We start from the raw sequence: 24,747 nt of genomic DNA on the forward strand, positions 1-24,747 counted from the left end.
GAACCTGCCTCCAGTTCTGTTACATGGCACTGTTAATGTGGGCACTCTGTGGCTGGCACTGTGCAGTGCCCTGATATTGTGAACGGGGCTGTTGTTGGGTTCAAACTGTTTACTGGCTAATAGTTTTTGTAGGGTCACTGTCAGGCACTGGTTATGGGGCTGCTCTTTGCAGCGACACTGTTCATGGGGGAACGCTGACTGCCTACATTATAGAGGAATTCTGACACTGTTTATGGGGGCACTCTATCTAGCACTATTATTGGGGGTGCTCTGTCTAGCACTATTTGTGGGGACACTCTCTATCTGATACTATTTATGAGGGCACTCTGTGTAGCACTAGGGTGACATTCGCTATCTCGCACTATTTATTGGGTCGCTCTCTATGGGTCACTATAAGGCATTCCCTCTGATACTATATATGGAGGCATTCTCTGTCTGGCACTATTTATGATGGTAGTCTGTCTGGCACAATGGGGGCACTCTCTATCTTATACTATCTATGTCACATTCATTACTGCCCTCTCATCTCCATGTGTGACACATTTATTAGGCTTTTGCTCTTGATCAATATGCGGATTTAGCTCTGTCAATGGGCAAAATCCGTGTGCTGAATGTCTGACACGTTTTTGCATGGATCCGCATGATTTTCTTGAATGCACGTCACAAAAATTTGCTCGCAAATTTTGCCCACTGATGGCTACATCCACGTGTAGATTCACAGCAAAAACTGCAGCAGAATGGAATTCCAGGTGGAATCCACCTTGTGAACATATCCTTATTGTCCCTGCATCTCCCCACGAGTCACATTCATTACTTTTCCCTTATCTCCCCATGTGTCACATTTATTACTGTCCCCTCATCTCCCCATGTGTTACATTCATTACTGTCCCCTTATCTCCCCATGTGTCACATTCATTACTGTCCCCTCATCTCCCAGTATGTCCCATCCATTACTAGCATTGCCGCCCTGCTGCTAAATGACTGGCCTGGCCAGTAGAGATGAGCGAACGTACTCGGATAGGCACTACTCGTCCGAGTAATGTGCCTTATCTGAGTACCGCTGTGCTCGTGCTCAAAGATTCGGGACGCGCTGCGGAGCGGGGAGCTGCAGGGGAGAGCGGGGAGGAACGGAGGGGAGATCTTTCTCTCCTTCTCTCCCGGCCGCTCTGCCCCGCTCCCCGCTCCGACTCACCTGTCAGCAGTGGAGCGCCCCGAATCTTTGAGCACGAGTACAGCGGTACTCGGATAAGGCACATTACTCGGACGAGTAGTGCCTATCCGAGTACGTTCGCTCATCTCTACTGGCCAGGCCAGTAATTACATCTAGAGGCCGGTGTGGGGAATAATTTTTTACTGGCAATTTTAATTATGAGAAAAAATGATGTTATTGCGGGGTGGCAACTTGGACAAATGTTGGGAAAAAATAAGTAGCTAATTTTGTGCACAAATATAGCCAGCACTAAGACTTGTAACTTTTGGGATTTTTGCACCACACTCCACACTTTTAGAGAAGTAGGTGGGTGCACCCACTATGTTTAGTAGAATTTACACCAGGGAACTGCCTCATAGCTGGTAAAAAATTTTTCTTCTGGCACATGATCAGCCCAAGACACATCTATTAAGTGGCATAAACCTCTTAACCCCCTTAATGCCACAGGACATAAAGTTACATTCATGGTTACTGGTACTGGTCTTAATAAATCAGCCCCATAGTGTTTAAACATAGAAGAAAACTGTGTTCTGTCCTAGTCCAGCATATAGAGGGTCCTGAAGCCGCTTGGGGAAGAGTTGGGAGGATCCACCACCCTCATTCCATCCCAAGAATTACACCTGCTGCTCTGACTGACCAGGTGAGAAGAGTTGACTCTTTCTATAGGAGTACTAGTGAGTGATGGCTGTAAGACTGGAGCAGACAAGAGGGGTAAGACCAGTGCATAGACTGCTGATGGGTCTGTCCTGCTTGTATGACCCTGCTATGAAATACATTGTGTATGTGTAGCATTTTCATATGCATCCCTGCATGTCTGTGTGATACTCATAGAGTTGGAAGGGACCTCCCAGGTCATTGGCCCCAACCCCCTGCTCAGTGCAGGATTCACTAAATCATCCCAGACAAATATTTGTCCAGCCTTTGTTTAAACACTTCCATTGAAGGAGAACTCGCCAACTCCCGTGGTAACCTGTTCCACTCATTGATCACCCTCACTGTCAGAAAGTTTTTTTCTAATATCTAATTTGTGTGTCCTCCCTTTCAGTTTTATCCCATTGCGTCTGGTCTTTCCTTGTGCAAATGAGAATAGGGCTGATACCTCTGCACTGTGACAACCCTTCAGATAGTTGTAGAAGGCTATTAAGTCTCCAATAAGCCTTCTTTTGCAAGTTAAACATTCCCAGATCCTTTAACTTCATAGGACATGATTTGCAGACCGCTCACCATCCTGGTAACTCTTCTTTGAACTTGTGCCAGTTTGTCTATGTCTTTTTTAAAGTGGGGTGCCCAGAACTGGACACAGTATTGCAGATGAGGTCTGACCAAGGAAGAGTAGAGGGGGATAATTACCTCACATGATCTAGATTCTATGCTTCTCTAAATACATCCCAGAATTGTGTTTGACATTTTGACTGCTGCATCACATTGTTGACTCATGTTCAGTCTATGAACTATTCGTATACCCAAGGCTGCTTAGCCCAAGTCCTCCCATTCTGTATGTGCTTTTTTCATTTTTCTTGCCCAGATGTAGGACTTTGCATTTCTCCTTGTTAAATACCATTCCGTTAGTCGCCACCCACTGTTCAAGCTTTTCTGGATCTTTTTGAATACTCCCTCTCTTCCCTAGTGTTAGCTATCCCTCCTAGCTTTGTGTCATCAGCAAATTTGATCAGTTTCCCTTCAATTCCCTTCTCCAGATCGTTTATAAAAATGTTGAACAACACTGGGCCTATGACAGAGCCTTGTGGTAGCCTTGTGTGATAAAAGATTATACGCAGGCATGCGTAGTGCCATACGCGGTCTGTGCCAGCTCTCTGCTGGCAGAGCGTATGGTCACAAGCAGAGGCGTAACTAGAAGCTCTTGGGCCCTGATGCAAAATCTATAACAGTGACCCCTACTTACATGTGGTGTTTATAATACTTTGGTCTACTTATATGAGGGAGGGGCCTTTGGGCCCCCTAAGGCTTTGGGGTCCGGTAGCAACTGCCACCCCTGCACCCCCTGTAGCTACGCCCAACAAGATGGGTAAAACTCTGTAGTTAAACTTGCGTTTTACACATAGTCCATGGGCCTGAGCCCTTAATAAATTTGGAGCATTTTGTGCCAAGGTTTGTAACAAATTCCAGTATTAGTAAATTCTCCCCCCATAACTTTACTTTTCTAGTGATATAATAATTCAATCTGTGGTCAAGAGAGGGGGTGGGCTTAGCGGGATCCTCCCGCTAGCCCTGCCTTCTCTCTTTGTTAGACAAGAATCACTATGAGAATCCCTCTAGCCCCGCCCTTCTCTCAGCTAAACCCTGGGAAAGCCCTTTAGCCACGCCCCCTATCTCTTCAAGATATGTCAGAGATCCCCTGTAGCTTCGCCCGCTCTCTCCCCTCGCTATGGGGGATTCCAAGACTGTTGCGCGATCTTCTCCCATTGATTTTAATGGGGCCCCAGCCCATTAAAAACAATGGATGATACTGCAAGTTTTTTTGTATCGCACGGAGGCTTGAGTAAACACATAGCAAATGAGAAAGAAACCATTGAAAATCATTGGTTTCATAATCATGCATTTTCAATCACTAGAAAACCTATCGCCAGTGTGTAAGAGACCTTAATTTGGTCGCTCTGCTCCAAAAATGGGACAGACGGCCTGAACGGAGGCAAAATCGCTAATGTGAATGAGTCCGCACTCCTTAATTACCAAAGCACTCTGCTCCCACCACTTACCAGGCCAACTTTGGCACTTTTTTCAGACAACCAGAACTGTTGCTTTTTATTTTGCTTTTTAAATTCTACAGTACCATGTGGCAATAATGTGTTACCTTTATTCTCGGTACAATTACAGTGATGCCAACTATGTAGAAGATTTTTCTTTATTCTTCTATTGCGCAATAACACAGCAGAGCTTGTCACTTAGTTTTTTGTTTCTTTTTTAAAGAAACCTGTCTAGTCCCCACAGCGCCATAAACAAAGTTATGGTGCTGTTGGGACACGTGACAGGGAGCCAGATACAGTATTTTTTTAGAAACTCTCACGATGCCCCCTCTGAAGACAACGCATGGTGCGAAATTCCGATTCTTTTCCGAGTCCTGTGCATGCACACTCCCATACACGTCTGTTGGAGAGCACATGTATGAGACTCATCACTGGATCGTGGGGATCGGTGAGTATAAAAAATACATCGCCTGACTCGGTCACATCCCCTAATGGTGCACTAACTTGGTCTATGGTGCGGTGGGGACGTGACAGGTTCCATTTATATTCCTGCTCGCCATGCAAAAAAATATATATTACACAGAAATAATGTATAGGCCCTTCTCCCAGGTTTGTACAGCTGCAGTGTCACATCCTTCAGTCTTCTCTCTAATGCAGTGTGGACAGGCTGCAGTCGGCCTGTGTATGGAATGTCACAGGCAGATGGAGCCAATCAGACCTCAGCATTCAAGCACTGAGGTCTCTGATTGGCTGCAGTAGTCAGATTTTCTGTAAACGGGTTGAATGCAGACTGTCAACACAAACCCTATGCAGAGGGGAGTATTGGATCGTCATTTTGCCAGTCAAAGAGGAGAACTGAGTGCTTAATACAGAGCTGTTTTTGTTAATCTCATTGAAGTGTATGGCGGCTAAGGAAACGGCACAGCCCAACACTACACTGTTATCAAAGTCTGAGAGTTAAGGAAGCAGCACAGTGCACGGTGTTAGGGCTTATTCAGACGTGCATATATCGGTGAGTTATCACGCTCGGCCGTTATACGCTGTCCCTCTCTGCAGGGTGAGGAAGCAGGCCAGGCCAGAAGCAATGCACTGAGCTCTTGCCCCCTCTACGCCCCTCGCCACTATTTGCAATAGAAGGGGCAGGGCGGGGGCGGAACTTAGGTCCACCCCGTCCCTCCCATTGCAAAGAGTGGCGAGGGGGTGGGAGCTCAGTGCACTGCTGACATGAAAACATGCCCGATTTACGCACGTCTGAATAAGCCCTTATGCTGTATCAGTAGCTTCTTTTTTCTTCAATAAGAGCTATGGAAACAGCGCTGTGCTAATCTATACAATGGGTAGCCTTGCAGAATCTTGCATTGAGGCCTGCCAGAGGATATATCCTCAATTCAGAGCCTAGAGGGCCCCTAGTTCAAATTAACCCTTTCCAATCCACTGTCTGACCTCTGAAGACATTGTGATTTGAGGCTGTACAGCTCGGATGTTGGAAGACGTCCGTTGGGGTTCTCTTACTGTATATTGCCAGCTTCTTTGCTGTCGGAGCCTATCCAATGTGTCACCTCATGCAGTACTGGCTTTAGCCAGCATATAGCGCCATTGTATAACGGCAGAAAGAGAGTAAGCCCCCTAGGAAAACCAGGATACAAATTGGATTGGAAAGGGTTAAGAACCAGGTCACAGACTACTACTGAAAGCGTGTGCAGGTAGATTTAACAACAACACACATTGCAGTATAATAAAGGTCTTTATTTGACAGCTGAATTAGCGGTACAGTCACAAACTTGGAACAGTTTCAACTACTTTGAATATGATTGCTTGACTATTAAACAACACTGTCTCTACATGCAAGATTTTGCAGTAACAAAGAGTCTCTTAAATCAGTGTTCCCCAACTCCAGTCCTCAGGGACCGCCAACAGGTCATGTTTTCAGGATTTCCTCAGTGTTGCACAGGTGATGTAATTATTGCCGGTGCTTCAGACATTGCCACAGCTGTTCTTACCATAGGATATCCTGAAAACATGACCTGTTATTGGTTCCTGAGGACTGGAGTTGGGGACTCCTGTCTTAAACTATGGAGCTGGTGGCGGCCTCTGTCTTGGGTGCAGCTGATGGCGGCAGGCTCTGTCTCGGGTGCAGCTGGTGGCAGCAGGCTCTGTCTCGGGCGCAGCTGGTGGCGGCAGGCTCTGTCTCGGGTGCAGCTGGTGGCGGCAGGCTCTGTCTCGGGTGCAGCTGGTGGCGGCAGGCTCTGTCTCGGGTGCAGCTGGTGGCGGCAGGCTCTGTCTCGGGTGCAGCTGGTGGCGGCAGGCTCTGTCTCGGGTGCAGCTGGTGGCGGCAGGCTCTGTCTCGGGTGCAGCTGGTGGCGGCAGGCTCTGTCTCGGGTGCAGCTGGTGGCGGCGGCCTCTGTCTCGGGTGCAGCTGGTGGCGGCGGCCTCTGTCTCGGGTGCAGCTGGTGGCGGCGGCCTGCCTCTGTCTCGGGTGCAGCTGGTGGCGGCGGCCTGCCTCTGTCTCGGGTGCAGCTGGTGGCGGCGGCCTCTGTCTCGGGTGCAGCTGGTGGCGGCGGCCTGCCTCTGTCTCGGGTGCAGCTGGTGGCGGCGGCCTGCCTCTGTCTCGGGTGCAGCTGGTGGCGGCGGCCTGCCTCTGTCTCGGGTGCAGCTGGTGGCGGCGGCCTCTGTCTCGGGTGCAGTTGGTGGCGGCGGCCTGCCTCTGTCTCGGGTGCAGCTGGTGGCGGCGGCCTGCCTCTGTCTCGGGTGCAGCTGGTGGCGGCGGCCTGCCTCTGTCTCGGGTGCAGCTGGTGGCGGCGGCCTGCCTCTGTCTCGGGTGCAGCTGGTGGCGGCGGCCTGCCTCTGTCTCGGGTGCAGCTGGTGGCGGCGGCCTGCCTCTGTCTCGGGTGCAGCTGGTGGCGGCGGCCTGCCTCTGTCTCGGGTGCAGCTGGTGGCGGCGGCCTGCCTCTGTCTCGGGTGCAGCTGGTGGCGGCGGCCTGCCTCTGTCTCGGGTGCAGCTGGTGGCGGCGGCCTCTGTCTCGGGTGCAGCTGGTGGCGGCGGCCTGCCTCTGTCTCGGGTGCAGCTGGTGGCGGCGGCCTGCCTCTGTCTCGGGTGCAGCTGGTGGCGGCGGCCTCTGTCTCGGGTGCAGCTGGTGGCGGCGGCCTCTGTCTCGGGTGCAGCTGGTGGCGGCGGCCTCTGTCTCGGGTGCAGCTGGTGGCGGCGGCCTCTGTCTCGGGTGCAGCTGGTGGCGGCGGCCTCTGTCTCGGGTGCAGCTGGTGGCGGCGGCCTCGGTCTCGGGTGCAGCTGGTGGCGGCGGCCTCTGTCTCGGGTGCAGCTGGTGGCGGCGGCCTCTGTCTCGGGTGCAGCTGGTGGCGGCGGCCTCTGTCTCGGGTGCAGCTGGTGGCGGCGGCCTCTGTCTCGGGTGCAGCTGGTGGCGGCGGCCTCTGTCTCGGGTGCAGCTGGTGGCGGCGGCCTCTGTCTCGGGTGCAGCTGGTGGCGGCGGCCTCTGTCTCGGGTGGCGGTGGTGGCGGCCAGTCCGGTGATTAAAAAGAAAAAGAGAAAAGTGAGTAGAATAAATAATTTTTTAAATATATAGGGTCCCGCGTAGGGCCTCTCGGCCGGTCTGTCCCGCGTAGGGCCTCTCGGCCGGTCTGTCCCGCGTAGGGCCTCTCGGCCGGTCTGTCCCGCGTAGGGCCTCTCGGCCGGTCTGTCCCGCGTAGGGCCTCTCGGCCGGTCTGTCCCGCGTAGGGCCTCTCGGCCGGTCTGTCCCGCGTAGGGCCTCTCGGCCGGTCTGTCCCGCGTAGGGCCTCTCGGCCGGTCTGTCCCGCGTAGGGCCTCTCGGCCGGTCTGTCCCGCGTAGGGCCTCTCGGCCGGTCTGTCCCGCGTAGGGCCTCTCGGCCGGTCTGTCCCGCGTAGGGCCTCTCGGCCGGTCTGTCCCGCGTAGGGCCTCTCGGCCGGTCTGTCCCGCGTAGGGCCTCTCGGCCGGTCTGTCCCGCGTAGGGCCTCTCGGCCGGTCTGTCCCGCGTAGGGCCTCTCGGCCGGTCTGTCCCGCGTAGGGCCTCTCGGCCGGTCTGTCCCGCGTAGGGCCTCTCGGCCGGTCTGTCCCGCGTAGGGCCTCTCGGCCGGTCTGTCCCGCGTAGGGCCTCTCGGCCGGTCTGTCCCGCGTAGGGCCTCTCTGCCATTTATAGTTCTATACTGCCCGTGTCACAATAGACTGATGACATCACAATAGACTGACATCACAAAAGACTGATGACATCACAATAGACTGACATCACAAAAGACTGATGACATCACAATGTAGTCTCAATTGCCAGACAGGTGGGCTCATTAGCATACAGTGTGTATGCATGTCTGTGTATCTATTGACACATTATAAAATCTATAATAAAGATCATTATTATTAATCAATATAGAGCATAGAAACTACTTATATATTAACTCTAAATGACTTGAAAGCGCTGTGGAATAAGTTGGCGTTATACAAATAGCAAGATTTATTTTTACATATAATCCATATCTATAGTTATGTATGGTGGAAAAAATGTCCTGCTGTACGTGTAAATTCTTCAGCCTTTGTTGAGGGTGATGATGATGACGATGATAATCTATCATCATTCTTACTAGAGCTATTAATGTCAAACTAGGGGTAAGCAATAAAGTCCCATGGGGTCGAAGCCAATTTTCCTCATTTAGGGAAAAAGTTCCTTCTGTCACCACTTGAAATGCGGACTGCCAGAGACCCCTAGGAACAACACACCTTCAGAAGCAAACTAGCCCCCCTTTGAACCATCCTGCAAAGTGAGGGGGAGGGAAGAATGCTGCAGGCACTGCAAGACTAGGATGCATGAGCGAGCTCGGTGCAAGAGGAATGGTGATAAGGGGTGCGGTGGTTCACAAGGTGGGGCTATACAAAAAATTTTAAACCCACCACAGTGCATTATGGGTGCTCTCAAAAAGCTGCCTGAGCTTACTGCAAATGGTGCTCCATCTTTAAAGGTCTGCCCAAGCCTGCCTGACATTTCATGCACCACCAGACATAAGGCGTTGGTCATAAGCATTCCCCAACTGACAAGAACTGAACCAACCTACCGGACTACCTATTCCTCTCCATGAAAGAATTGAACCTACTTTTTTTTTTTTTTTAATGCCACAGCATTGGCCAATTTGATTTCTGTAGTCCGCTCTCTCCCCCTTGTGAGCTGAATTAAAAGGTGCTCTGTTAAAAATAAAAATAATCCAACTCCTGTAACTTCTGGGGGGAGATACAGGAGGACACATCTGCCCACTTCTAGCTGCAGAGGAGACTGCCTTAAGATGATCGCCAAGCTCTGGCATTTATAGTTCTATACTGCCAGTGTTGTAATAGACTGATGACATGACAATAGACTGATGACATCACAATGTAGTCTCAATTGCCAGACAGCTGGGCTCATTAGCATACAGTGTGTATGCATATCTGTGTGTATCTATCTAAAGATTATTATTATTAATCAATACATGGCATAGAAACTACATAGATATAATAAATCTCTCTATATATACATAAAATCTATCATCTATATCCACAAAATCTATAATCCAAGATAGATATAATCCAAATCTATAATCTATAGCCTTCCATCCTACCGAGGCTGGTAAAATGAGCACCCAGCTTGATGGGGTATGGGGGGATAAAAAAATGACTTGAAAGCTCTGTGGAATAAGTTGGCGCTATAGAAATAGCAAGATTTATTTATATATAATCCATATTTATAGTTATGTATGGTGGGAAAAAAGGCCTGCTGTAAGTTTAAATTCTTCAGCCTTTGTTGAGGGTGATGATGATGACGATAATCTATCATTATTCTTACTAGTGCTATTAATGTCAACCCGGGGAAAGCAATCAACCCCCATGGGGCGAAGCCAATTTTCCATATTTTAGGTAAAAATTGCCGTCCGTCCCCACTCGAAATGTGGCCAGCCAAAGAGATCCCTTGGAGTGACGCACTCTCAGACGGAAAGTAGTTATTGCAAAGTAATCACCCACTGAACCATCCTGCAAAGGGAGGGAGGGGAAGAGTGCTGCAGGCACTGCATGCCTAGGATGCATGAGCGAGCTCCATGCAAGAGGAATGGTGATAAGGGGTGGGGCGGTTCACATGGCTGTGCTATGCAAAAGATTTTAAATCTGCCGCAGTGCATTGTGGGTGCTGTCAGAAGGCTGCCTGAGCTTGCTGAAAATGCTGCTCCATCTTTAAAGGTTGGCCCGAGCCTTCCAGATGTTTCATGCACCACCAGGCATAAGGCCTTGCCCATAAGCATTCCCCAACTGACAAGAACTGAACCAACCTACCTACCTACCTATTCCTCTCCATGGAAGAATTGAACCTACCTTTTTTTTTTAAATGCCACAGCAGCGGACAATTAGATTTTTGTAGGCCACTGTCTCCCCCTTGAGGGCTGAATTAAAAGGTGTTCTGTTAAAAATAAAAAATAATCCAGTTCCTGTAACTTCTGTGGGGAGATACAGGAGGACACATCTGCCCACTTCTAGCTGCAGAGGAGACTGCCTTAAGATGGCCGCCAAGCTCTGGCATTTATAGTTCTATACTGCCCGTGTCCCAATAGACTGATGACATCACAATGTAGTCTCAATTGCCAGACAGGTGGGCTCATTAGCATACAGTGTGTATGCATGTCTGTGTATCTATTGACACATTATAAAATCTATAATAAAAATCATTATTATTAATCAATATAGAGCATAGAAACTACTTATATATTATCTCTCTAAATGACTTGAAAGCGCTGTGGAATAAGTTGGCGCTATACAAATAGCAAGATTTATTTATATATGTCATCCATATCTATAGTTATTAGAGATGAGCGAACGTGTTCTTAACGAACACTTACGCACCCGGACACCGGCTTTACCGAGGACTTCAGTGTCGGGGGGCGCCGGGCGGCGGGGAGAGGCGCGGCGGCGCGGGCGGCAGCAGCGGGGAACAGGGGGAGCCCTCTCTCTCTCCCTCTCCCCCCCACTCCCCGCCGCACCCCCCCGCGCTGCCACGGCGACCCCCGAACTTTTTTCGCCCGAGCACGGAATTGCTCGCAAAGTTCGGTGTTCGGGCGAAAAGGGGCGGAGCCGAACACGTTCGCTCATCTTTAATAGTTATGTATGGTGGAAAAAAAGTCCTGCTGTACGTGTAAATTCTTCAGCCTTTGTTGAGGGTGATGATGATGATGACGATGATAATTTATCATTATTCTTACTAGTGCTATTAATATCAACCCAGGGGAAGGCAATAACCCACTATGGGGTTGAAGCCAATTTTCCTCATTTTAGGGGAAAAGTTCTGTCTGTCCCCACTCGAAATGCGTCCAGCCAAAGAGATCCCTCGGAGCGACGCATCTTCAGAGGGAAACAAGTGATTGCAAGGTAATCACCCACTGAACGATCCTGCAAAAGGACGGAGGGGAAGAGTGCTGCAGGCACTGCAAGACCAGGATGTGTGAGCGAGCCCGGTGCAAAAGGAATAAGGATAAGGGGTGGGGCAATTCACAAGGCTGTGCTATGAAAACGATTTTAAATCCATCGCAGTGCATTGTGGGTGCTGTCAGAAGGCTGCCTGAGCTTGCTGAAAATGCTGCTGCAACTGAACCAACCTACCTACCTGCCTACCTACCTATTCATCTCCATGGAAGAATTGAACCTACCTTTTTTTTTTTTTTTAAAGTGCCACAGCTGCCTGTGTAGTGGCCCGGAGTAATGGGGCCCCTCCAGAAAAGTGTGCATACACTTGTCTAACTGTATTGTCAGTATCCTCTGTGTTGCATGATTGATGTGCATTGCATAGCTGCAGCATTGTAAGTGCTAACTGTCTGGTATGTAAGATGTTTGTCTGGAAATGTATCATTTTAAGTTGTTAGTTTGGAAGTCATGTGATCATGCTTCATACGTGTTTGCAAGTTAGCAAGTCAGTAGTAGTAGCCAGTCAGTAGAAGTAACCAGGCAGTCAGGGAGTAGGCTGAGAGAGGAGTTGGAGAATGGAAGAGGCTGAGCGATATCCAGTGAGTTGCCCTGAGACTACTACCCCCAGGAGTCATTTTCAGTAAACTAAGGAGAAGAAATCACCAAGCAGAGCTGTGACGCATCTAAAAGAGTGAGTGTTGACAGGATAAGCGTTTGGAGAAGAAAAGAGTTTACTTGTCCAGGAGTAGAGCTGCACAGATAACTAAGGCTCGCTTCACATGGCCAAGAAAATCACGTGAGATTTGTGCTTTGCGAGACACACAAACCCCACACAAATTACCCCCATTTTGAATGGGGTCATACACATGAGCTTTTTGTTTTTTTTTTTTTTCCTGCATGACACCGCAATGCAATGCTACGTGAGAGAAACAAATCGGGGCACGTTCTATCTTGCTGTGTGCTCTCTGATCGTAGCACCCATGGTTTCTAATGGGACCGGCGGCATCATCGTAAGGTCTCCCCTTGAAATCAATGGAAGAAACTCCGTGATCCAACACAGTGGCTGACAGCTGTGGCAGAGGATTGCTTCTTCCCCGGAATGATGTGAGGCTGTTTTGCCATGAATATGCCTCACATCCACAGGGAATTCACATGGTGGGGAGTGCAATATGGGGGCAGGATTCATGGCACTATATCGTGCTCGCCCATGTGAAGTTAGCCTAAGGGTATGTTCGCACAGGGCAAAAATTCTGCAGATTTTCTGTACAGAAAATCTGCATCGTTTACAGTTTAAGCTTTGTGGACAAAATCTTAAAAATCTTCAGAACTCCCAACCTGGCCATCTCAGATCTTCATAAAATTTGTTAGGATGTTAAAGGGCAGAAAGTAACTTAGGGCTTGTCCCCATCTGCATTAGGGCCTTCCGTCTTTCTGTTCCGTTTCTGGAGCAGAAAAACACAATTAAGGGCTTCTACCCACTAGGTTTTTTTTTTAATGCTGCAATATCGGTGCGTTTTTTTTCAATGGGACTTTTTAATGTTAAAATTGCATCGCACAAAATCACAAAAGCACAAACTTGCGATTTTTGTGCGATGCAATTTTAACATTAGAAAGTCCCATTGAAAAAAACGCTGTGAATATCGCAGGGTTAAAAAAAAGAGCTACTGGGTAGAAGCCCTAAAGGTTTCATTTGTTTCCCCATTGATTTCAATGGGTTTTCAAAAACCAAATGCTTTCAATTTGTTTCCATTCTGTTTCCATTTCTTTTAAACTGGACAAATAGCGCTGCAGGTAAATATAATCTCCAGCTGGTAGAAGTTTCACTTTGGATGTCTTTAGTTGCAGGAGTAAAAACAAAGCAGGTTGTCCTACTACTGAAAGCCAAGTATGCGCAGTAGAATGAAACGTTGAATCATGGAGGATTAATGTATGACAGAACTCCTGAGTCTTTTTATGTTCAAAAAGATCTTTATTAACTTTCGTATGCAGAATACATACAGTTAGAATTTGAAAACAGGACATTGAGTAAGAATTGGCTGTTTGTAAATAAAATATTTGCATACAGATATGACATCCTTAAAGGCTCATTTAGACACAATGATGATCACTGAAAAGATGTCATTGAGAGGTAATCGTTGTGTCACTTACAGCGCAAGATGATCTCTCAAACATTGAGCAATTACCTTGTGCTCCAGCTGTTCTCTGCACAGAGCGCCTGGCTGTTATGCAGCCGAGCGCTCCGAGCGGAGGATGCAGAAGACAAGCTGGGTGTCCTCACTTGTCTTCTGCATCCAGCTGTTCCCCCGCTCCGAGCGCCCAGCTGTTATACAGCCTTGCGCTCTGAGCGGAGGATACAGAAGACAAGCAGGGTGTCCCTGTTTGTCTCCTGCATCCAGCTGTTCTCTGCATGGAGCGCCCGGCTGTTATACAGTCTAGCGCTCCGTGTGGGGTCTGGAGAACACAGCTGGACCGCTCTGTTCTTCATACCCAGCCTGTCATCAGGGAGCAAGATACAGCTGAAACAATAGTATCAGCTGTATCCCGCTGTGAATCCCTGATAAGACTCATCGTTGTCTTTCAGCAAGCTGAAAGACAACGATGAGCGATGGCTTAATAAAAACTGCACAATGTCAGTGCAGTTACACACAACGATTATCGCTCAAAAGATCGCTTTTGAGCGATAATCGTTGTGCCTAAATGGGCCTTAAGGCCTCCTGTCCACAGGCGATATATCATTGCGTTATCTGCTGCAATAATCCGCATGTGGCTCAACAAATGAACGCTTTCCAAAGGATAACTATGGAAAGCGCAGCCAGCTGCAATTTTCCACTCACGTATAAAAATTGCGGCATGCCGCAATGAACCATCATTGATGATAGGTTCATCGCAGAGAACCGCAGTGACTTTAGCGGTTTCCTGCATCTAAATTCACTGCAGGAAAATGCAACGCCCATGGACAGACAGTCTTAGCCACTCCACCGCAGGATACCGCCGCCCGGGAGCAGAAGCCGGCAGACGGATCTCTACTGTCAGCCTATCTGAGAGATAGGCTGATCGCGGAGAATCGCGGCAAATCGCAGCATGCTGCGATTTGCCGTCCGCGAGCAGACAATCACAATTATTCTCCACTGGTGGACAGGGGGCAAGCGCTCTTCATAGCAATGCTATGGAGAGCTTAACTGCGTTCCCCACGGCCGGATTATCGCTGCGGGGAATGCAATGAAAACCCACCCGTGGACAGGCAGCCTTAATGTGGCATTTTCTTCGGTCCCTTTTATTTATGCATAGAACAAAATAAACATTACCACATTCTTCTGTGTCTTGTCTGGGAGATTCTCATCCAGCCCCTCTCTCTCCCGCCTCTGGCCCCCCTAAGATAGCTTGCCGAGCGCCAACCCCTCCCCTCTTGTCCATTTTAGTCTAGATATATATGAAAGTATAGAAATAGTTTAGTTCAATAAGTTTTTATTGAGGCTGGAAGGCATGTGAAAGAGCAAACATGGAGTGCATCTCAGACAAAAGCAATTGTAATGTATACATACTTAGTGATGCGCCCACTTTCCCTCTCCACTGCCTCATCGCAGTGGAGGCTGTATCTGGCCCGCCTCCGCCCACACTTTTCTTTTTATTAACCGGATTCTTTCCCACCTCAAGGTAGGGGTCCATGAGGCGGTAGAGAGAAGAACAAGGAAAAAAACGACAGAAGAATTAACCAGGGTTAGGGCTCCGAAGAGCTCGGCGGGCAGTTAGGGAAGGGTGCGTGTGGGTAGGTTGGGATAGAGGTTGAGCTATCGCATTGACCACCTGTTTGCGTGGGTTTTTGCGGCCTGTTTTGATTCCCCCGGGGATGTGGGGCTCCGATTTGAGCGTAACCGCCCTCCTACATGCCAGAAGGGGGGCACTGCTTCCCTCTCGTCTCACGGGGCGATGTGAAAGTATAGAAATAGTTTGAAGAGGAAAGCCAGATAAGTTAAGAAGAATAAGAAAATCTGAAAGAGGGATTAGAAGGGGAATTTAGGGAAGGGAAAATACCCTGGGGACATAGACCAATACTGTGCATGAAAATTTACCTGGGATCTGTTATGTCATCAAACCACTCCTCAACTAAGATGTGAGAGAGGGGGAGTCTTGGAACTCCACCCAGACGGCCCAAGTAGCATCAAATTTTGAGTTGTCTGCTTCTAAACTCCTCTATGGCCTCCAACCACACCACTCTCGGAATAGCAATGCTCTGCCTTGAATATCCTGGGATTATCTGTCTCATTGCCATAATAAAGAGTCTGAGCAGACCTTTCTTCAGCTGGGAGATCAGGGAAGATAGATAGGAGTGCCAATTCCAGTGTGAACTGCAGTGAAGATGCACACATGGCTTTGTATAATTGGGCAACATCTTGCGAAAAGGGGGCAATACCACATACGTACCATGGAGCCCCTGCCTGACATACACCTCCCTCCAGCACTGTTCCAAAACTGAGGGGTGCATTCTATGCAGTCTGACTGGGGTTCTATACCACTGTGAATGTATTTTGAAGTTGAGCTCCTGTAGTTTGAGCGATATATTCATTTCACTTGACAGGGCATAAAATTTAGACCAGAGCTCTCGGGGAACAGGCCTCCCCAATGCCTCCTTCCACTTCCTGATCCAACTGGGGTCGGAGTTCTTCATCCGACCATCCAGCAGGAGCGCGTACACTAGTGAGATCATGTGCGTGGGTGACTTCTCTGCTGTGCATTGTCTTTTGAATGGTGCGAGATATACTGTCAGGTCAGAGTTTGGAGCAAGCATGGTAATATAGTTATGTAAATGGAAATACAATAACCAGGATCCCCTTGGCAAACTGTGTACTCCTTTTAACAGATCAGGGGTCCCTACCAGTGGGGTAAGTGGTCCTGGTCTCGATATCATCAAACTCCCTCTGGCTCGCCCATGCCAGCCATGTAGCAATGTCTGTATTAAAGTTGAGGCGCCACTCCTCCCTCAATTCAGGCCCCCTGGTATCCAGAACGCTCCCTTGAATCTGAAAGGGGTTTATTAGTTCACATGTTTTTCTGCTGCTTGCGAAACAGGATCTAATTACCAAAAAACCTTGTATAGTGAAGCCTACAATAAATTTAGAATCTGCATTATGTGAACAAAATTTAGTTTGCAATGTTAAGCCGGTGCATAAAAAAATTGTGCATTCACTGGATTGCAAACACTCCCTTAGTGAACAATAGTTCTCTTAGGCGCTAAAATAGAACATGCTGCGTTCTTTTTTACACAAGTAACATACGCAATCAATATACACAAGTGTGAGTGGAACAATAAAAATCAATGTACTTTCTTTGGCGCCATTTATCACATATTAGTACATTGCACATGCAATACGCAATGCAAATATGTTTGTGTGAGCCCACCCTTAGGGCGCCCACCCACTGGCGTTTGCAATTTCCGTGCGTGAAAAACGCAGCGTTTTCCGCGCGTTTTTGGCGCGTTTTTCACGGCTTTTTCGCGCCTTTTGCATTGACATTCATGGGTGCATTAAGAGAAAAATAAGGACACATATGCAACTGACAGTTCCTATGTTAAAAATTGCAACGGACCGGAAAAAAAAACGCCAGTGGACAGGAACACATTCAATACTAATTGCTCTTGAGAAAAAACGCAAAACGCAAAGAAAAAAAAACGCCAGTGGGTGGGCGCCCTTAGGGTGCATTCAGACGGCCGTATATCGGCTGGGTTTTCACGCCCAGCCGATATACAGCGTCTCTCTCTGCAGGGGGAGGAGACTGGAAGAGTCGGGAGCAGTGCTCTATGCTCCTGCCCCCTCTCTGCCTCCTCTCCACCCCCTTGCACTATTTTTAATGAGGAGAGGCGGGCCGGGGGCGGGGCTAATTCCTGAAACTTAGCCCCACCCCTGTTCCGCCTGTACTTTATTTTTCTCCTTTTTACACAATCTGTGTCCATCTGAGGGACTTACACTGCAGGACTGAAGATCGCTAGGATAAGGCATGGCAGGACTTCTCTCCTGCCATGCCGGCTTATTATAGCGATCTTAGGCAATGGCAATACAGGACTCCGGTATCTTGCATCCTGCTGCCATAGCAACCAGCCAGGCTCTCGCGATTATATTGCGAGAGCCGGCTGAAGTCACAGAGGGAGTACGCTCCCTCTGTGAACCCTTTCCCTGCCAGGATCTAAGTAGAGGGGTTAACAGCGGGGGGGGCGCATCTCCGATGCCCCCCACTGTTGCAGCGGGTGGCCGGCTACTAGTGACAGTCGGCTCTCGCTGCGGTATAGCGCGAGATCTGCTATGATCTCACGCTATCCCTATGACGTAAGGGTACGTCATTTTGCAGGAAGTACCCTTACGTCATGGGGAGGGAAGGGGTTAAAGAAAAACCCTACAACATTGGAAAAGATGCCAGAAACCATTATTCTGCCAGTTAGTATCTTTTATTAAGAGACAGTATCATTGTACCATATGCTGCAAAACGTTGAGAAGATTTGTATCTGAAATTTATTTATAAAACTTATACCACCGACACAGGAGTAATAGAGAATAAACACTTTATTTCTTTTCTACACAGGGAAATAATGATTATGTATAGAAAAACACAAAAGAAAAAGAAATACTATTTTTATCCTTTTAGCTTCTTTTTTGTTTTTGCGTTTGGTTTATATCCTGAACTCTCTCTGAATTTCTTTAGATCTGAACAAAATAAAACCTGTAAATTAAAAAAAAAATGCAATTAGTAAAAGGTGGAAAAAATGTTTTTTTCAATTCTTTAAAACAGATGGCTTATCCTTAGATTAGATCGGTGGGGTCTGACTCTCAGCACCACCACCTAACAGCTCTCTTAAGGGGCCACCACCATGACTGTTTACAATGCTCTGTACAGTTTAGTTTTTATTAGGAGCGATGGTGCCAGATATTTCAGTGAAAATAGATAAAATGAACAGCAGCACTCCAAAATAAAACCACTAACAGTGGGTAACAGTGGGGGTGCAACATGGAAAAAGGTGCAGGCTTAACCAGAGAACTCGACCTCAGTAGGTTCCACCAAAGTAGTCCATATATAGAAAATATGAAGCAGCACCATAAGCAGATTCTTCACAGCATCTTATAAAGATAAAAGTTGCTCATCTTTATTTAGGCATCCAGGGTTAAAAAGTGGCAGACCCTGGATGCCTAAATAAAGATAAGCAACTTTTATCTTTATAAGATACTGTGAAGAATCTGCTTATGGTGCTGCTTCCTATTTTCTATATATGCTGCCAGATATTTCGTCTTGCTCTCATTCACTTGAATGTGAAGAAGCTGTAGTATCAAACAAAGCCGTTACTAAACCGTTTACCTAGTAAACAAGAAAGTCCCTTAAAGAAGCTATCCATCTGGGGTGGTAACAGTCAGTTCCCCATCAATCTACTGTTGATAGCCTAGGATAGGCTATCAATTTTAACCCCTTGATACCATCTGTCATATTTTTATGATAGATGCGCGCAAGGAGTGTAGATGCGTGCAAGAAGTCTATGGAGCAGGCTCATACAGCTGGCACTCACCCGCAAAAGGCCAGGATCAGAGATAACTATTATTTCAGCCGTTTACTTCCTTGGATGCCATGTTCTTTATTGATCTAGGCATCTAAGTGGTCACTCAAATGCCACCATGGGATTGTCATGGTAACCTGCAACCAACCTCACACAGCTCCATTAAATAACAAAGATATGGGGTGTAGAAACTTTTGACACAAAGCAATTTTGCAAAACAGATTTTTTTTCCCCAAAAAAACATAACAAAAGCTTTCTATAATTTGGTATCACCATTATCAATACCACGAAACAGCTGTCTGTGCATGGAGTCTGGATTTGCTTTTGATTCCCAGTCATTGTTACAAGGCTTGTATAAAGAGTCTAACTTTGGTTTGAAGCAATGCTGCCTTCCAATAGGTGGCACTGTGGAGATATTATTCCATCTCCCTTATTTGCACTAACAGATACCATACCATTTTACTTGCAGTAAACTCTGTAGAAACTAAACCTACTAAAAATTGTTCACATTGCGATTTTTTTATCCATTCTACCTCCCATATTTATTTTCAAAATGTATCAATACATTTTATGGCAGATTAAATAGGGACTTTAAAAAAACAGAACTTAACAGGCAACACACGCCCACATATGGTTACGTTGACATACAAGCAAGAAAACACTATGGCTTTTGGAAGTCAAGGATGAAAAAAAAAATGAAAACCAGTTGTGATGCCAATTAGTTAAATAACAGCAGCAACAGAATGCTCAATTAGAGCATGAGTTGCAAATAAACTCTAGAGTTTTGATTCAAGTGTAAAAACAAGTTTTCTATCATTTTTAATCAATAGGACAGTTATTTAAGCAGCACACAAAATTAATATTCACCTTGCATCTAAGGCCTCGGTCACACGGGCGTTTTTCCCCGTAATTTGCGGATCGCATGACGGATGCACATCTGCAAATCGCGTGACCGGGGCCGAAAAATTGCCCGAAAAATCTGCTCCTAGCCGCGTTTCATTAGAAACGGGCCGGAGCAGTGCAGCGCTGTCCAGCGCATTGAATTCAATGGAGCCGGCAATACAGCGGGCGATCTCACGATGAATTTTCGGGAAGGGCTTAAAAATATAAGCCCTTCCCTGAAATTCATCCAGAAATGTGTAAAAAGTAAAAAAAAAATAAAAAATACTCACCTTGTCCCGGCAGACGGAGTTCAGCCGTGGCCGGCCGGCAGTTTTCCTGAACTGCTGTGAGTAGTATTCAGCAGCCGGGGATTTAAAATCACAGAGGACGGTGGTACGATCGGCTACGTACTCCCTCACCATCTTTTTACAGTGCTCCCTCTGACTGGAGAGTGGTGACACAGCCTTGCTGGGGAGCCATAAATCTGGCAAAGGCCTTGGAGAGTGTTCCCCTGCATGCGCTGGACATGCTGCCTGATCCCTGCAGCTCCCCTGCTAGTTGGCCCTCTGAACTACGTCTTTTGCCACTAGCGCTGTCAGATGGGAACTTTAGCATCACTTTTTCCACCAAGGCCCTGTAGTATTGCATCACTCTCGTACCCCTTTCCTCTTCAGGAATGAGAGTGGAAAGGTTCTCCTTATACCGTAGGTCTAGAAGGGTGTACACCCAGTAATCCGTGTTGGCCAGAATGCGTCTAACGCGAGGGTCATGGGAAAGGCAGCCTAACATGAAGTCAGCTATGTGTGCCAGGGTCCCAGTACGCAACACATTGCTGTTTTCACTAGGAAGATGACTTTCAGGATCCTCCTCCTTCTCTTCAGCCCATACACGCTGAACAGATGAGAGGCAAGCAGCATGGGTACCCTCTGCAGTGTGGCCAGCTGTCTCTTCCCCCTCCTCCTCTCCCCCCCCCCCTCCCCACCTCTTCCTCCTCCTCCAAAATGCACTGGGATATAGACATGAGGGTGGTCTGGCTATCAAGCGACATACTGTCATGCCCTGTCTCCTGTTCCAACCGCAAAACGTCGGCCTTTATGCTTAGCAGCGAACTTCTCAGCAGGCAAAGCAGCAGGATGGTAATGTTAATGATTGCCGCATCGCCGTTCAACATCTGGGTAGACTACTCAAAGTTTCCGAGGACCTGGCAGATATCTGCCATCCATGCCCACTCCTCAGTAAAGAATTGCGGAGGCTGACTACCACTCTGCTGCCCATGTTGCAGCTGGTATTCCAACATTGCTCTACGCTGCACGTACAGCCTGGCCAACATGTGCAGCGTAGAATTCCAGCGTGTGGGCACATCGCACAGCAGTCGCTGCTCTGGCAGCCTCTGTTTCCACAAGCCTGTACAGCAGCATCTCCAGGCTGATTAATTTGGCAATGTGCATGTTTAAAGCTTGTGCATGCGAGTGGGTGGCGGCGTATTTCCACTTTCGCTCCAACGCTTCTGTTAGCTAAAGCTGAACGCTGCGCTGAGAGACATTGCTGGATGGAGTGGAGGACGGTGGAGGTGAGGGTGTGCGTGCAGGCCGGGAGACGCTCGTGCCTGTGTCCTGGGAGGGGGATTGGGTCTGTGTGCCAGGTTGTGTCACAGGGGAAGAGGCAGTGGTGTGACCCAGAGGCGGTGAATGGCCTTCGTCCCACCTTGGCCATCATATGCCTGCGCATGCTGGTGGTGGTAAGGCTGGTAGTGGTGGCTCCCCGGGAGATCTTGGTGTGACACAGGTTGCACACCACTGTTTGTTGGTCATCCACGCTCTCACTAAAAAACATCCACACCTTTGAACACCTAGCCCTCTGCACGGAGGCTTGCCGCGAGGGGGTGCTTTGGGAAACAGTTAGGGGATTCTTCGCTCTGGCCCTGCCTCTACCCCTGGCCACTCCACTGCCTCTTCCAACCTTTCCTGATGCTGCACTTGCCTCCCCCTCTGAAGCCCTGTCCTCAGTAGGCTTAGCAAACCAGGTGGAGTCGGTCACCTCATCGTACAGCTGCTCTTCCTCTGAATCCTCTGTGCGCTCCTCCCTCGGACTTACTGCCCTTACTACTACGTCACTGACAGACAACTGTGTCTCATCATCCTCATCCACAAAAAGCTCTTGAGACAGTTGTTGGAAGTCCCCAGCCTCATTACCCAGACTCTGGGAACTTTCCAAAGGTTGGGCATCAGTCACGACAAACTCCTCAGGTGAGAGAGGAACCGTTTTTTCCCCACTCATGGCAGGGACCCGAGAACAGTTCCTGAGAGTCTGCCTGCTCAGAATATGTCATTTTCATGGAGTGAGAAGGCTGGGAGGAAGGAGGAGCAGCCAGAGGATTCAGAGTTGCAGTCCCTAGGCCGGGAGTAGTGGACTGCGTAGAAGACTGGGTGGTCGATACATTGCTGGACGCGTTTTTTGCCATCCAGGAGAGGACTTGCTCGCACTGCTCTGTTTGTAATAAAGGTCTACCACACGGACCCATAAATTGTGATATGAAGCTGGGAAGCCCAGAAACTTGCCTCTCTCCTAATCCTGCAACAGCCGGCTGTGATTTACCACGCCCAGGAACTCGGCCTGTGCCAACACCCTCATTTGGACGTCCGTGCCCTCGACCCCTACCCCTACTCCTCATCATGGCGGATTAAGAATAGAGGAGGGCCCAAATAAATTACCCGACTGTACAGCACTGACACCTGTGGCTTAATTCCCTGCACACACAGACTTGTAGATAGCGGAATGCTATGCTGTGACTTGAAAAAATTAATCCGCTGTCTTGCGCTGATACCTAGGGGTAATTTACCGCACGCAGAGATTTGTAGATAATAGGAGCTGTATGGAGTGGGAGAAGACTCTAAAGCCAATGGATAGTGCTGGTAACTGTGGCTATCTCAACCCCACCAAGAAAAGGGTATTGTGAGACGCTCTGCACAGTGGCAGAGCTGAAATACTTTGCAGTGGCCCAGGAAATATTACAGTACTGTTTAGCGGTGGGGCCTCTGTCTAATGCACTGCAGACACAGAACAGTATAACTGAAGTAGTTTGCAGTAGGCTCGGAAATGTTAGAGTGCAGTTTCACGGTGAGAGCTGGTTGTACGGCACTGCAGGCTGAGAATGCTATTACTGAAAGGCTGGGAACCGGCCTAGATGCGTAATACAAAAATTGATGCACTACTGCTCCCAGCCAGCCACAACTATAATGCACACGGTGAGATGTAGCCCTAAGAAGGAGCGTTGCGTTTCTTGCACGGAGGAGCAGGACTGTATAACTTTCCCTATAGAAGTGGCTGCAGTTTCATGGTGAGACCTCTGTCTAATGCACTGCAGGCATAGAACGATATAACTAAAATATTTTGCAGTGGCCCAGGAAATATTGCATTACTGTTTAGCGGTGAGACCTCTGCTAATGCACTGCAGACACGGAATGGTATAACTGAACTACTTTGCAGTAGGCTAGGAAATGTTAGCCTGGGTTCACACAGTGCGGATTTGCTGCGGTTTTGCCACGGATTGCCGTTGCATATCCGCACTGCGGCAAAACCGCTGCCTTTGCAGTGCAATGCAGCAAAAATGAGTGCGGAAATGCAACTGCGGCGCAGTTTTAAAAAATGCAGCATGTCCATTCTTCTTTCTTTTCCGCAGCGCTTTTTTGTCCATAGACCTCTATGGACGCAGCAACATCTGTACCAAAATACGCGGCAAAAAGTAAAAAAACGCTGGGAAAAAAAGCTTGCAGATTTTTCCGAAAGAAAATCCGCAAGCCAAAATTAACCTTTGAAACGGTTTTGCCGGAGAAGCATTTCTTCTGCGGCAAAACTGCAACGGAAAAACTGCGGCAAAACCGCAGCAAATCCGCCCTGTGTGAACCCAGCCCTAGAGTGCAGTTTCATGGTGAAAGCTGGTTGTACGGCACTGCAGGCTGAGAACGCTATTACGGAAAGACTGGGAACAGGCCTAGATGCGTAATACAAAGGTTGGTGCACTACTGCTCCCAGCCAGCCACAATTGTAAAGTACACGGATCAGATGTAGCCCTAAGAAGGACTGTTGGGGTTCTTGTACGGAGGATGAGGACTGTATAACTTTCGCTATAGAAGCAGCTCTGTCCCTAAACTCTGCGTTATGCACTGCAGGCTGAGAATGCTATAACTGCAAGGCTGGGAACAGGCCTAGATGCGTAATACAAACATTGATGCACTACTGCTCCCAGCCAGCCACAACTATAATGCACACGGTCAGATGTAGCCCCAAGAAGGACCGTTGGGGTTCTTGCACAGAGGATCAGGAGTACTGTAAAACTTTCCCTATATAGGCAGCTCCGTCTCTAAACTCTGCATAATACACTGCAGACTGAGAACGCTATAGTTGAAATGGCCTGCACAGCCCGAGATGCTTAAAAAAAAAATTGGTGCATCACTGCTCCCAGCCAGCAACAACAGTAATGCACACTATAAGGAGTAGCCCTAAGAAGGACCGTTGGGGTTCTTGACAACAGGATCCTACTCTAACACTGTCCCTATATCAGCAGCAGCACTTTCCCTAACCTCTGCCAGCATGCGTCTGAGGCGAGCCGCAGGTGGGACCAGTTTAAGTACTCGGCGGACACCTGATCGGCCCAGCCACTCCCTACTGGGGTGGGGGGCACGTCACAGCAGGAAGTGGTAATGCCTTCTCCGCATGTTTATTGGCTAGAAAATGGCGCTAAACATGCGGGGAAGAAAATGCAATTGACTCGAGTACCGCGTGGTGTTCAACTCGAGTGACAAGCATCTCGAGTACCCTAGTACTTGAACGAGCATCAAGCTCGGAAGAGTGTGTTCGCTCATCTCTAAACTAGATACATCTGATATTGTTGTAATTATTCTGACAAAATAAAGCCAACACGTCATTTTAGCTTCAGGTTGTTTACTGTAAAAACACACCCCCCCCCCCCCCTCCAAAAAATGG

The 24,747-nt window shown here is 48.2% G+C and overlaps 1 pseudogene; it reads right to left on the bottom strand.

The window, feature by feature from the left end:
• The window catches only part of LOC136583454 (peptidyl-prolyl cis-trans isomerase E-like), a 48,295-nt pseudogene that overhangs the window by 19,401 nt on the left and 4,147 nt on the right, over window positions 1-24,747 (bottom strand).

Source organism: Eleutherodactylus coqui, chromosome 1, assembly GCF_035609145.1.
Source record: "Eleutherodactylus coqui strain aEleCoq1 chromosome 1, aEleCoq1.hap1, whole genome shotgun sequence".
NCBI lineage: Eukaryota > Metazoa > Chordata > Amphibia > Anura > Eleutherodactylidae > Eleutherodactylus > Eleutherodactylus coqui.